This window comes from Monodelphis domestica, chromosome X (genome assembly GCF_027887165.1).
Source record: "Monodelphis domestica isolate mMonDom1 chromosome X, mMonDom1.pri, whole genome shotgun sequence".
NCBI classification, from domain to species: Eukaryota; Metazoa; Chordata; class Mammalia; order Didelphimorphia; family Didelphidae; genus Monodelphis; species Monodelphis domestica.
The window spans coordinates 54,370,306-54,385,401 of NC_077235.1; positions in this window are offsets into that span (position 1 = coordinate 54,370,306).

Genomic DNA, 15,096 nt, shown 5'->3' on the forward strand with positions numbered 1-15,096 from the left:
ATAATTTTGACTACATCAAACTAAAAAGCTTTTGTACAAACAAAACCAATGTAACTAAAATCAGAAGGGAAACAACAAATTGGGAAAAAACCTTCATAGAAACCTCTGACAAAGGTTTAATTACTCAAATTTACAAAGAGCTAAATCAATTGTACAAAAAATCAAGCCATCCCCCAATTGATAAATGGGCAAGGGACATGAATAGGCAGTTCTCAGATAAAGAAATCAAAACTATTAATAAGCACATGAAGAAGTGCTCCACATCTCTTATAATCAGAGAGATGCAAATCAAAACAACTCTGAGGTATCACCTCACACCAAGCAGACTGGCTAGCATGACAGCAAAGGAAAGTAATGAATGCTGGAGGAGATGTGGTAAAGTTGGGACACTAATTCATTGCTGGTGGAGTTGTGAATTGATCCAACCATTCTGTAGGGCAATTTGGAACTATGCCCAAAGGGCGCTAAAAGAATGTCTACCCTTTGATCCAGCCATAGCACTGCTGAGTTTGTACCCCAAAGAGATAATGGACAAAAAGACCTGTACAAAAATATTCATAGCTGCGCTCTTTGTGGTGGCCAAAAACTGGAAAACGAGGGGATGCCCATCAATTGGGGAATGGCTGAACAAATTGTGGTATATGTTGGTGATGGAATACTATTGTGCTCAAAGGAATAATAAAGTGGAGGAATTCCATGGAGACTAGAACAACCTCCAGGAAGTGATGCAGAGCGAAAGGAGCAGAGCCAGGAATACATTGTACACAGAGACTAATACACTGTGGTATAATCGAACGTAATGGACTTCTCCATTAGTGGTGGTGTAATGTCCCTGAACAATCTGCAGGCATCTAGGAGAAAAAACACTATTCATAAGCAAAGGATAAACTATGGGAATAGAAACACCGAGGAAAAGCAACTGCCTGACTACAGTGGTTGAGGGGACATGACAGAGGAGAGCCTCTAAACGAAACTCTAATGCAAATATTAACAACATGGAAATGGGTTTGAATCAAGAACACATATGACACCCAGTGGAATCACACGTCTGAAAAGAAAATGATCTTTGTCTTTAATGAATAATGCTTGGAAATGATCAAATAAAATATTATTAAAAAAAACTTTCTCACTATAGGAACTTGAAGGTGTGGTGGTGGTCAAGGATACTAGAACGAGATACAATTTTAACACACTTGTCAATTAACAGACATTAATTACCCACAATGCACCAGTCCGTAATGATAGCAACATCAACAGTGACCCCCCCACACACACACACACTTAAGGTAATTCCATTTTAATGGGGGAAATAAATACAAATAAAAGTATAGGAAGAATCAAAACAGAATAATGATTACAAAGTACTTCAAGAGGGAAGGCACTAGCAGTTAAGACTGAGCAAGAAAAGCATCACTGCTTGAGCTGCAGATTGAAGGAAGGGAGGTATTGAAGGAAGAATGTGGAGGTATGGAGAGAATGAATGGAATGGCAGGCATGGTGATTGGCTAGTAAAATAACAGAGATGGGAAATGAAGAGTCAGTTGTGAGGAACAGGAACGATAGTTTGAATATACCAGAGAGCAGCATTGGTGAATGTTTTTGAGATCACATGCCCAAACTGTACTTTCCCTGCATTACCCCAGATAGAAGAGGGAAGAAGTGCTTGCACTAGGCTGCTGGGTTGAGGGCCAGGGCATATGAAAAATGTCCTTGGGCTCTGTGTAGAGGGGGAATGGATCAGTCCCCTCTTGTACGACTGGGCACCCATACCATGCTTTTGCCAACATTGCCATAGAGTACAGGAGGCTGGGTTTGATAGTGCTAGTCTCCTCACTCCCATAATTCCAGATGCAGTTGTGACTTCCCTCAGAGAACACAGAACACTAGCTCCTTCTCCCCTAGCACATTCTATAACTACCACCACCACCACCACTGCAAGGAGTATTTATAGAGTGCTTTGAGATTTGGAAAGCACATCATGAAACTGAGCAGACACCTCATGCAAAAAGAAGGGTTCTTAGCACACTCAAAGTCCATTGTGATCAAGTTGGTTGGTCGCATCAGAAATTCATTCCTACTCTCCCTTGGTTCTACCCTATGTGGAACCTACCTTTCAGGAAAAAGAGAATGAATGCAGTCGACATAGTCTGAGAAGCTACTCTTGGCTGAATTGGAGACACAGGCCATTGTTGTTCAGCTCTCCCAGAGGATAAACCCATCCAGCATCTTTCCTCATGATAGATGATCCGCAAACATCTGGCATCCTGACCGACCTTCTGTGGAGCTCCTCACTTGTCATGTGGTCCTGCAAAGACATTTTTCATTCTCCTGGCCACTGCATGCTGGGTAGATAGCCATGATCAGAATTTGTTGCTTGAATTCTGTTGAGGACCAGCATTACAAAGTCAAAGTTAGCACAGTCAAGAAGGCAGAGCAATTTATTTGGGGGATGGAACCGGGAAGGTAAGAGCTGTTGCTGGTAGCCTTGGTATGGGCACCAGCCTTTCTCCCATTTTAAGGCAACCATAGCCAGATTGGGAAGACAGAGCTAGTTCAGGTTTCTAGGCTAATGTTTCTAAAATGGCCCCTATACTTCAGAGCTGATGGTGTTGACAGGAGAGAGAGCAAGAAAGCCCGGTGAGATCTCTAATTAGCAAAGCAGTACAGCCCTCAGGAGTCTGGTTAGTTGAGTGACTTTCTCCAGGGATCTGTTGGTGTTCTCCTATCTTCTGTCGGTCCATGCTGTGAGTTGCCTAAGGTCTTGGGCAGTGAGACTATCAAACAATTGTGCAATAACAAGTCTATGCCAGATCAGTAAAAGCTACATCTTTGACATTACTTTCTGTTCCCATTTCCATGATTTCAGACATTCTTATGTTAGGGGTTATGGGCCTGTGCCAGTCAGAGGTCATGGGACCCTGATCACATGACCAATGTGGGCATCCTTGTGAAATCAAGCTTTGCTGCCCCCGTCTTCATGGATACATCCTCATCAATGTACTGAAACTGTTAAGGGGAGTTTGATAGCTTTCATTCCATTCTCTTGGGGCTTGTTGGAGTTGGTAACTGAGAATCATGTAAACTCTGGGATCTCTAAGCCACAGATATGTCATGTGAAGTATTCATTTCATATCCACTCTGATAAGGCAGCTATGTGGCGCTACAGTGGCTAGTGTGCCAGACCTGGAGTCAGGAAGATTTGACTTTCTAAGTTCAAATCTGACTTCAGACACTAGCTGTGTGACTCTGGGCAAGTCATTTACCCCTGTTTGCCTCCATTTCTTAATCTGTAAAACAAGCTGGAGAAGGAAATGTAAGACCACTCCAGTATCTTTGCTAAGAAAGCTCCAAATGGGATCACGAAGAGTTGGACATGGCTGAAATTAGTGAACAAGAAACTATTTGATAGAGGTTCCCCTCTGCAGCTGCTGTGGTTTTCCTTGGAGCTTGGCTCATAGATGATCTTATTAGAATCTTAACAATGCCCTTATAAGTAGTAGCAGTAGTTGTCATCTGTCCTTTGTTTTTGAAGAGATCCAAGGACGTCACGGAATGATGCCTTGATTTGTGCAGAAATTGGATCTAAGTTGTTGGCTTCACTCTCTTCCGGAATCATGGAAGTCCAGTGGCAAGACAGAAGTCAAGACAGCTGGTGATGGCTGGGGATGCAGTGGATAACCTTGGCTTCTTCAATGTCTCACCAAGTACAGTAGTACAAGGGCAGCCAAAGAATTGTTCTTCCCATTTGACAGAGAAGAAAACTAAGGTAAGACAAGTCAAAGGACTTATAACAGTTAGTTAGTGACATAGCCAGGACTAGAACCCATGATCTCATCTTATACCTGCTTGCCATTCTTCTTAATAATCATTATAATGGCTTCTATCTTGAGAAGGCTTCAACGATTGACCAAGCTCTTTCTTTACAACAACCCTTTGAAGTGGGTAGTACAAGTATTAATGGCCCAATTTCACTAGCGAAGAAATGGAGGCTCCCAGGAGTGAAATGATTCACCCATGGTTACGTAGCTAGTTAGTGTCAAGGCCGCCTTTGATTGCCAGGGACCTGGGGCGATTTCCCTTGAAATTTGGAACTGAGTTTTTCACTTATGCCATTACCATCATAAAGTGAAATGTTGCTCTAGAGAGATGGAGTGTGGAATGTCATCTCCTAAGACCATAGGCTCATGGAAGAGATGTCAGAGACTTGGTCTAATTCTTTCATTTTACAGAGGGGAAAACTGAGGTCCAGAGAGGGGAAGTGATTTGCCCAGGGTCACACAACAGGTAGGACATGATCTTGAGCCTTCCTTAATATGAGTCAAGAAATCACTTCTAAGTCCAAACAAACTCCCTTCTCTTCCATCTTCCAGATCTGGGACTAGAAGCAGAGGTGGTTAAATTATAACATCAAGAAAAGAGCGGCTAGAAAGCTTTCCTTCCCTCTTCTGCTTTTGCCTTCACAATTACCTTGGCTACAAATCTCATTCATAAAACTCTTTGAAAGCACTATCCAGATGATGGCAGAAGACACTGGAAATCAATGGAGGGTGATTTCATTCCCAAATTGAAGTTCCCATTTAATAGTCTGGGGGAAAACACACACACGCACACCAATCACTTTCTTCCTCATTAATAGATTCCTTGGTAGCAATTACGAGGTTCAACTTTCTGAAATTCAATTACTCTTGGAAAAAAATATGAATCACAAACACTATTTACCAATTGAAATGCAATAAGGTTCTCGCATCCAGGAGGGAGAGAGGCGCAAGCGGCTGAAAATGATACTAATCATGACGCTAATAAGTGAGGGGCCCACTCCGGAGCCAGAGAAACAGGCTAGTGCCTGCCTTTTGGCACCCACCATAATGTTTCATTTCCTTGCCTGATTCATGGTATCCTAGCAACCACCCAGACCTGCTCATTCTAATGGATCCGCAAATGATGCACTTGGGGAACCTCTCACTTTGGGCCCGGTCCACCAAGGAGCGATGCCTCTGCAACTTGGGCGGCTTCTAGCCCCAGCCAAATGGATTCTGGGGAAGAAGAGCAGCCTTCTTGTTGGTGAGAGTCATGGCACTCTAGTCTTTAGCAAATCAACTCCCTGGCCTAGCGGCCCAGGCTCCTGGGAAAGAGATTGGAGAGTAGAAGATGGATCCTAATTAGGCATGCAGATTCAACAGGGCAGTGGAGGAACCAGAGCATGTATGGATAGCTGGGGGCGGCCAGAGGTTTAGGCAGACTAGGTGGTTCCCTACTTGGAAAAACGTAAAGGCTTTTGGGTCCCAAGAGGAGTGATTAAGATGATCTCAAGAGACTGATTTGTCTTCATTTGGAAGTGCTTTATTAATCGACTGCTCTGGACATCCTAATTGTGGTCAAACATCTCTCTCGATAATCATGAGACAAACGGAACAACCTGGCCCAGGTTCACGTATACATTTGGGGGAGCTCATTATTCAGCCCCTTCCTTGAACATCCCAAGACTTCTTTAATTGGTGAAAGCTAATTAAAAGGTGATCCATCAGGCCCTGACCCCTTCCCCAAACTGCCAGCTGAGGATTCCCACACCAGCAGGAAAAGTATTATTATAGCTATATTAGATATAGATATAGATAACATATATAAAATTATTATAGGACATTTCCTGCCAGCCCAAGTTTGTGAAAGGACCATATTTATTAGGACAAAGAGAATAAAAAATCTATAGACTGGGGGCAGCTGGGTGGCTCAGTGGATTCAGAGCCAGGCCTAGAGTTGGGAGGTCCTGGGTTCAAATCTGGCTTCAGACATGTCCCTGTTGTGTGACCCTGGGCAAGTCACTTAACCCCCATTGCCTGGCCCTTACCACTCTTCTGTCTTGGAGCCAATACACGGAAGGTAAAGGTTTAAAAAATCTATAGACTGAGTGGAGCTAGGCCCTGAGACCTGGTTCAGGAACTCTCCCTAATTTAGACTTTATAGTTCAGGACCCTGACATAAAAATAATATAATTTGTAAAAAAAGAATTTCTCACACCAGTTTGCAGAGGCAACACTCCTTAAAGACTTGGGAGAGGTCAAAGTCCTCAGCACACTGAGTTCCTGTGCTGCTCAGCCCTGTGGCCTGATGACCGAGGTTGGCAGTGGCACCTTCCCTGGTCTAGGTCTGTGTTCCTCTGGCTGACGTGACTTCAGCTCTCCCACTTGACTGGCCCAGTTTGATTTGTCATGTCTTCCCATCTTTGCTTTTAGCGACACTCCCTGGATACTCATTGGTTGCAGCAGGACTCTGAAAAACTATGCTCACTGACTTCTAGCCAAGTCTTCATACCTCAGTTTCTCCATTTTCTCTGTTCTATACATAATATCCTTAACTCTCCTTTAAGTTTAATGTTATCCCGGCTGCCCATCCTATTTTACCAGACCACTTTCCTAAGGAATGCTGGCAAATCCTTTTCAATTAGGGCTTAATCAAATATATAATCATATATATTATATATAAAACATATAACCATATAGTAATAATAATAATTTATAAGGCACCTACTGTGTACCAGGCACTGTGCTAAGTGCTTTACAAATATTATCTCATTTAAGCCTTACAACATTCTCATGAAGTAGGCACTAAATTATCTCCATTTTATAATTGAGGAAACTGAGGTAAGCATAAGTGAAGTGACTTGTCCATGGTCATATATTTAGTTAAGTGTTTGAGATAGGATTTGAACTCAGATCTTTCTGACCCCAGACCCAGTGGACAATCCTCTGTGTCACCTAGCTGCCTGCTGCCTGTTTCTACAGTAGCTTCAGGCTAGATTTGACCCTTTGCTTCCTTTTTCCCTGTGGATAGGCTCTTCCAAGGAAACCCCAGATCTAGATCTAGGATCCTAGATTTAGAGCTGGAAGGGATCTCAAAGGATATCAAGTGAAACTCTAGGAGGAAAATGAGGCCCAGTGAGGTGTCAGTTTCCCAAGATAACACATAGGTAATATATACATTTAGAAGTAAAGAGGCCTCAGAGACCTCTAACCAACCCCCTGGTTTTACAGAAGAGGAAACTGAGACCTAGGGAGGAGAAATAATTTACCTAAGGTCACACATACGATCCTAGATCTAGAGTCTGAAGGGTTCTCAGAGGCCTTCTAGTCCAATGCCCTCCAGGAAACTGAGGTCCAGGGATGAGTGAAGTGACTTACCCCTGGGCCATACAAGTAGTAAGCATCAGAACCAGGATTTGAACTCAAGTCTTCTGACACAATGCATTATAGTTTCCCACTTTTCCTCTTGTGTAATTCTTCACTGGTAATGTGCTACAGCCTCCACATGCCTCCAGCTTGTCTCTCCATTGCCTCTTAGATGACCTTCCACTTCATTTCCCTGAAGCCTCTGGTCCATGACACACTCCTGTAGTCCCTGCTGTTTGGGAGTCTGAAACTGGTGGATTGCTTGAGTTTAGGAGTTCTGAGCTACAATAAGGCTAAATCTGATCTACCTGACCTGAGCTCAGTGAGCTCCCTGAATCAGAGATAATGAGGAAATATCACTAATCAACATGTATGCACCAAATAATATAGCACCCAAATTTCTAATGGAGAAACTAGGAGAATTAAAGGAAGAAATAGACAGTAAAACCATATTAGTGGGAGATCTGAACCAACCACTATCAAATTTAGATAAATCAAATAAAAAAATAAATAAGAAAGAGGTAAAAGAAGTGAATGAAATCTTAGAAAAAAATAGAGTTAATAGACATATGGAGAAAAATAAATAGGGACAAAAAGGAATGCACCTTCTTCTCAGCACCACATGGCACATTCCCAAAGATTGACCATACACTAGGTCACAGAAACATGGCATACAAATGCAGAAAAGCAGAAATAATAAATGCAACCTTTTCAGACCCCAAGGCAATAAAAATAATGATCAGTAACGGTAAGTGGAAAACCAAATCAAAAATTAATTGGAAATTAAACAATATGATACTCCAAAATCATTTACTTAAGAAGAAATCATAGAAACAATTAATAATTTCATTGAGGAAAATGACAATGGTGAGAAATCCTTTCAAACCTTTTGGGATGCAGCCAAAGTGGTAATCAGAGGTAAATTCATATCCCTGAGTGCATATATTAACAAACTAGGGAGAACAGAGATCAATGAATTGGAAATGCAAATAAAAAAACTTGAAAGGAAACAAATTAAAAACCCCAAGAAGAAAACCAAACTAGAGATCCTAAAAATTAAGGGAGAAATTAATAAAATTGAAAGTGAGAGAACTATTAAACTAATAAATAAGACTAGAAGCTGGTACTTTGAAAAAACAAACAAAATAGACAAAGTACTGGTCAATCTAATTAAGGAAAGAAGAAAAGCAAATTAACAGCATCAAAGATAAAAAGGGGGACATCACCTCCAATGAAAAGGAAATTAAGGCAATCATTAAAAATTACCTTGCCCAATTATATGGCAATAAATATACCAATCTAGGCGATATTCATGAATATATACAAAATTTAAACTGCCTAGACTAACAGAAGAAGAAATAGAATTCTTAAATAATCCCATATCAGAAAATGAAATCCAACAGGCCATCAATGAACTCCCTAAGAAAAAATCCCCAGGGCCTGATGGATTCACCAGTGAATTCTATCAAACATTCAAAAAACAGTTAATCCCAATACTATACAAACTATTTGACATAATAAGCAAAGAGGGAGTTCTACCAAATTCCTTTTATGACACAAACATGGTACTGATTCCAAAACCAGGCAGGTCAAAAACAGAGAAAGAAAATTATAGACCAATCTCCCTAATGAATATAGATGCAAAAATCTTAAATAGGATACCAGCAAAAAGACTCCAGCAAGTGATCAGAAGGGTCATCCACCATGATCAAGTAGGATTTATACCAGGGATGCAGGGCTGGTTCAATATTAGGAAAACCATCCACATAATTGACCACATCAATAGGCAAACCAACAAAAATCACATGATTATCTCAATAGATGAAGAGAAAGCCTTTGATAAAATACAATATCCATTCCTATTAAAAACACTAGAAAGCATAGGAATAGAAGGGTCATTTCTAAAAATAATAAACAGTATATATCTAAAATCATCAGCTAATATCATCTGCAATGGGGATAAACTAGATGCATTCCCAATAAGGTCAGGAGTGAAACAAGGATGCCCATTATCACCTCTATTATTTGACATTGTACTAGAAACACTAGCAGTAGCAATTAGAGAAGATAAAGAAATTGAAGGCATCAAAATAGGCAAGGAGGAGACCAAGTTATCGCTCTTTGTGGATGACATCATGGTCTACTTAAAGAATCCTAGAGATTCAACCAAAAAGCTAATTGAAATAATCAACAACTTTAGCAAAGTTGCAGGATACAAAATAAACCCGCATAAGTCATCAGCATTTCTATATATTTCCAACACAGCTCAGCAGCAAAAACTAGAAAGAGAAATCCCATTCAAAATCACCTTAGACAAAATAAAATACCTAGGAATCTACCTCCTGAGACAAACAGGAACTATATGAACACAACTACAAAACACTCTCCACACAACTAAAACTAGACTTGAGCAATTGGAAAAACATTAACTGCTCATGGAGAGGATGAGCCAATATAATAAAAATGAACATCCTAACCAAACTTATTTATCTATTTAGTGCCATACCCATTGAACTTCCAAAAATTTTCTTTACTGATTTAGAAAAAAACCATAATAAAGTTCATTTGGAAGAACAAAGGATCAAGGATATCCAGGGAAATAATGAGAAAAAATACAAAGGAAGGTGGCCTTGCAGTCCCAGATCTCAAACTATATTACAAAGCAGCAGTCATCAAAACAATTTGGTACTGGCTAAGAGACAGAAAGGAGGATCAGTGGAATAGACTTGGGGCAAGTGACCTCAGCAAGACAGTATATGATAAACCCAAAGATCCCAGCTTTTGGGACAAACATCCACTATTTGATAAAAACTGCTATGAAAATTGGAAGACAGTGTGGGAGAGATTAGGTTTGGATCAACACTTCACACCCTAAACCAAGATAAATTCAAAATGGGTGAATGACTTGAACATAAAGAAGGAAACTATAAGTAAATTAGGCAAACACAGAATAGTATACATGTCAGACCTTTGGGAAGGGAAAGACTTTAAAACCAAGCAAGACATAGAAAGAGTCACAAAATGTAAAATAAATAATTTGGAATACATCAAATTAAAAAGTTTTTGTACAAACAAAACCAATATAACTAAAATCAGAAGGGAAGCAACAAATTAGGAAACAATCTACATAAAAATCTCTGACAAAGGTTTAATTACTCAAATTTACAAAGAGCTAAATCAATTGTACAAAAAAATCAAGCCATTCTCCAATTGATAAATTGGCAAGGGACATGAATAGGCAGTTTTCAGATAAAGAAATCAAAACTATTAATAAGCACATGAAGAAGTGTTCTAAATCTCTTATAATCAGAGAGATGCAAATCAAAACAACTCTGAGGTATCACCTCACAACTTGCGGATTGGCTGACATGACAGCTGAGGAAAGTAGTGAATGTTGGAGGGGATGTGGCAAAATTGGGACATTAATGCATTGCTGGTGAAATTGTGAATTGATACAACATTTCTAGAAGGCAATTTGGAACTATGCCCAAAGGGCGATAAAAGACTGTCTGCCCTTTGATCCAGCTATAGCACTGCTAGGTTTGAAGCCCAAAGAGATAATAAGGAAAAAGACTTGTACAAGAATATTCATAGCTGTTCTTTGTGGTGGCCAAAAATTGGAAAATTAGCGGATGCCCTCCAGTTAGGGAATGGCTGAACAAATTGTGGTATATGTTGGTGATGGAATACTATTTTGCTCAAAGGAATAATAAAGTGGAGGAATTCCATGGAGACTGGAACAATCTCCAGGAAGTGATGCAGAGCGAAAGGAGCAGAACAAGGAGAACATTGTACACAGAGACTGATACACTGTGGTACAGTCGAACGTAATGGACTTCTCCATTAATGGCAATCCAATATCCCTGAACAATCTGCAGGGATCTAGGAGAAAAAATACTATCCATAAGCAGAGGATAAACTGTGGGAGTAAAAACACCGAGGAAAACCAACTGCTTGACTACAGGGGTTGAGGAGATATGACTGAGGAGAGACTCTAAATGAACACTCTAATGCAAATACCAACAACATGGAAATGGGTTCGAATCAAGAATACATGTGATACCCAGTGGAATCATGCATCGGCTGTGGGAGAGGTGGGGTGGAGGGGAGGAAAAGAAAATGATCATTGTCTCCAATGAATAATGTTGGAAATGATCAAATAAAAAATGTATGAAAATACAAAATTCTATTTATGCTTCAAAAAAAATACCCTCTTCAAGACGTAATTTGAAAAATGTCCAATTTTCATGAAGAACACTTGTTATAGCAGCAATTCCTCCATGTTTTCAGTCTTTCTCTAGAGATGGCTTTCCAAGTAAATGAATATATGCACTTGTTGGTTTCTAGGAATAAACATGTTATAATTGTTTTTGAGAAAAACTGGATTTGTAAGAGATTGGGGCCTCAGACTGGGTTAAGGGGAGTCAGGGGGCATGCCAAGGGGCCAATTGTTGGGACTGCCTAATGCCAAAATAAACGGATCGGTGGGTTAGAAGTTTTACTTCTCTTTTCTATCCACTTGGTCTCCTCAAATTCCCCCTCGCTAAACATGATGTCTGGAATATAGTAAATGCTTAAGAAAGGTTTATCGACTCTTGACTCTTTCCTTTCTGTGTACAAACATGTTCAGGCCATGACCTCCTTGAAGAGAAATCCTGTGTGGTAGACAGTTTGCTGGCTTTGAAGTCAGAGGAGCTGGATGCTCGTCTTGTCTCTGACACTGTATCTGCATGAATTTAAGCAAGTCACTTTGCCTCACTGGGTCCGTTTTCCTCTCTATAATAATGATGTGAATTTAATGAGTTTATTTTTAATTTTTTTTGTATTTTGTTTTATACATCTATGAACATGATTCTGAGAGAGGGTCCATAGGCTTTACCAGATTATCCACGGGGGTCACACCTAAAAGAGTAGGAACTCAAGATCTTTTGAGGACCCTTTTTCTTCAGTTTCTTTTCCCTATTTGGGCCTTGGTTTTCCTCTTCTATTGAATTAAATTAGAAGTCTATGCTTGTGATGGCTAGGCGAACACTAGCTGTATGACCCTAGGCAAGTCACTTAACCTTGTTTGCCTCAGTTTCCTCATCTGTCAAATGAGCTAGAGAAGCAAATGGTAAACCACTCCAGGAATTTTGCTGAGAAAACCCCAAATGGATTCACAAAGAGTAGAAATGACTTAGAAGGACTGAACAACAAAACAATGGGAAAAGACCTGGCTTTGGAGTCAGGGGATCCATCGCCATCTCCCATATCTGCTTTTCACCATCTCTGTGACCTTGAGTAAATCATTTCCCTTCTACAATACTCAGTTTCTCCATCTATTAAATAAGAAAGGCACTAAGGGCCTTTTCAGAGCAGATACCCATATCCAAAGTGCTTCTTGCCTAATCCTGCTTTGTAGTTTTGCATGGGCCAGACCAGTGATTGAGTCCCATTCAATAGGTGTGGGCCATGCGAAGTGGCTTCCTGGCCCAAGATGAGTCTTGACTCTATGGGCCAGCTCAGCAAGTACCTTACTTCCTTGCTGAGGCTAGTGTAAAGCCTGACCAGGTCATTGCTACATCAGCCAGCTCTCTGGGTGTGTGAGTTATCATTCACTGTCACATGCACTGAGTATTAATGAGGCTGCGCTGGTCATTAATTAGGAGATGTTTGCAGCCCAGAAAGAAATTGCTCACTCGGGGGAAATTCAGGGGCTGACACGAGAGGACAGCAATTCATGGCAGGGTCAAGGAGAAGAACTTACGAACTGGAAACTAGCAAAACAAATATCCTAAGATGGCTGCCATATAGGCTAGAAGAATGAGGCAGCAGATGGCTAAGGGGGAGAATGGTGGAATAGGACCAACACTGACTCTGGAGTCAGGAGACATCAGGCTTGGGCTGTACCACTTCATAAGGTGTCATCTGGGTGACTTGCTCTCTCTCTCTGCCTCCAACTCTCCATCTGCAAAATGGGGACAATAATACTTATATTATGGACCATACCGGGCTTTCAAGAAGTTCCAATGAGCTAAGCAAACTCATACCTATACGTGATTGCTACCTGGCATTCAGCATGCTCTCAGACTCAGCAATTTCCAAAATCAAGCTCTCAAGTTCCCAGTGATGAGTAGAGAAGGCCAACCAGTTCAAAGCAAAGAAATCTCTTGAAATGGCATGGTCTAAACAATGGAAATAAAACTTGCTCCTTCTCTAATAAACCCAGGGCAAGCTCTCCCCCAAATCCACATTGTGTATACATGCGCAGGGGAATAAATGAAAAGGTAAATGGGTAGGGAATGCATGTTGCCAAGGCAGCACATACCTCAGTCACTACAGGACCCCAAAGTCGGGTCTTTTCTGGGGTGGGTTAGCTCAGGATCTCTGCACCTCATGTTGCTGCCCTGGGCTTGCTTCTCCCCACTAGCCATCATACAACTACACTCTAGATCGGTTCTCTGCCTGAAGCACGGTTTCCTACTGGGAGAATGGTTTGTACCCTTCAAGGCCGCCCAGGGCTGGCTCGCCCTTGCCAATGGCTAGCTTTTTCAGATCAACTAAGTAAATTCTTCAGTTTTCCTATAGTGCAAACCACATTTCTTTATATTGGACTATCAGAGTCTGAAAAAGGCACGGCTTTATAAGGTACAAATGGGCAATCCACCAATAGTCAGGCAACAATCACTGATTAAATGCTTACTATGTGCTAGGTATAACATTAAGTGCTGGGAATACAAATATAAGCAAAAAGAAAGAAGAGTCCTGGGGCCAGCTAAGGAGCTCAGTGAATTGAAAGCCAGGCCTGGAGACAGTAGATCCTGGGTTCAAATTTGGACTCAGATACTTCCTAGCCATGTGACCCTTATCAAGTCACTTAACTCCCATTGCCTAGCCTTTCCTGCTCTCCTGCCTCATAACCAATACATAATCTTGATTCTAAGACAGAAGGTAAGAATTTTAAAAGAAAAAAAAGAAAGATAGTCTCCGCTCTCAAGGAGCTTATACTCTAAAGGAAGAAGACAGCATACAAAAAGATGCTGGAAAGGGATACTGCAGTACTGTGTACCCAGGGACATTATGGAAAAGTGTAGAGGGCAACCTGGTGAGACATAAAAAGATGGCTGGCCTAGGGACTTTCCTCAAATGGCACCTCTGGGAGGAGCTTTCCAATGAGAGGGAGGAGCCTCAAGGATGGTGGGTACTTCTGAAATGTGAATTCCAGGATTCTGAAATGATTTTAAAGGATCCAGATGTTTCTGGGATGATGAAAAAAGGAGAAATGAAAAGTATGTTATCTGCTTCTCTGCCAATTTTTACAATATATTTAATATCCAAATGGCATATCAATTTTGAATTTATTGTAGAATTCAGTGTGAGGTGTTGGCCTAAACCTAATTTCTGCCCCACTGATTTCCTGTTTCCCCCACAGTTCTTCTCAAATAGGGAGCTCTTTCCTATGGAATTTGTGTTGTCAAATTTATCAAAGAATACATAACTGAATTTCAGTATTTTGGATTCCTCCTTGTCTGGTTTATTCTATTGATCTACCTCTTATTTTTAAACCAATACCATAATATATCAGAAAAGGATAGAGAATCAGCTCTAAAGAAACTACCAAAGAAAAATTTTCCTGATCCTGATGCATTTATAGGCGAATTCTTCCAAACTTTTATTTTTATTTATTTATTTTGTAAACCCTTCCATTATGTCTTAGAATGGATACTGAATATCGGTTCCAAAGCAGAAGAGTGGAAAGGGTTAGGCAACTGAGATTAAGTGACTTACCCAGGGTCACACATCTGGAAAGTGTCTGATCTTCCCAACTTTTATAGAAAAATTATTACCAGTACCACACACAATGATTTTAGAAACTGAAAAAGAAAGCACTCTATTAAATTACTTTGATTAGAAAAATGAGTCCTAATGCCCAAACCAGGGAAGGGTAAAACAA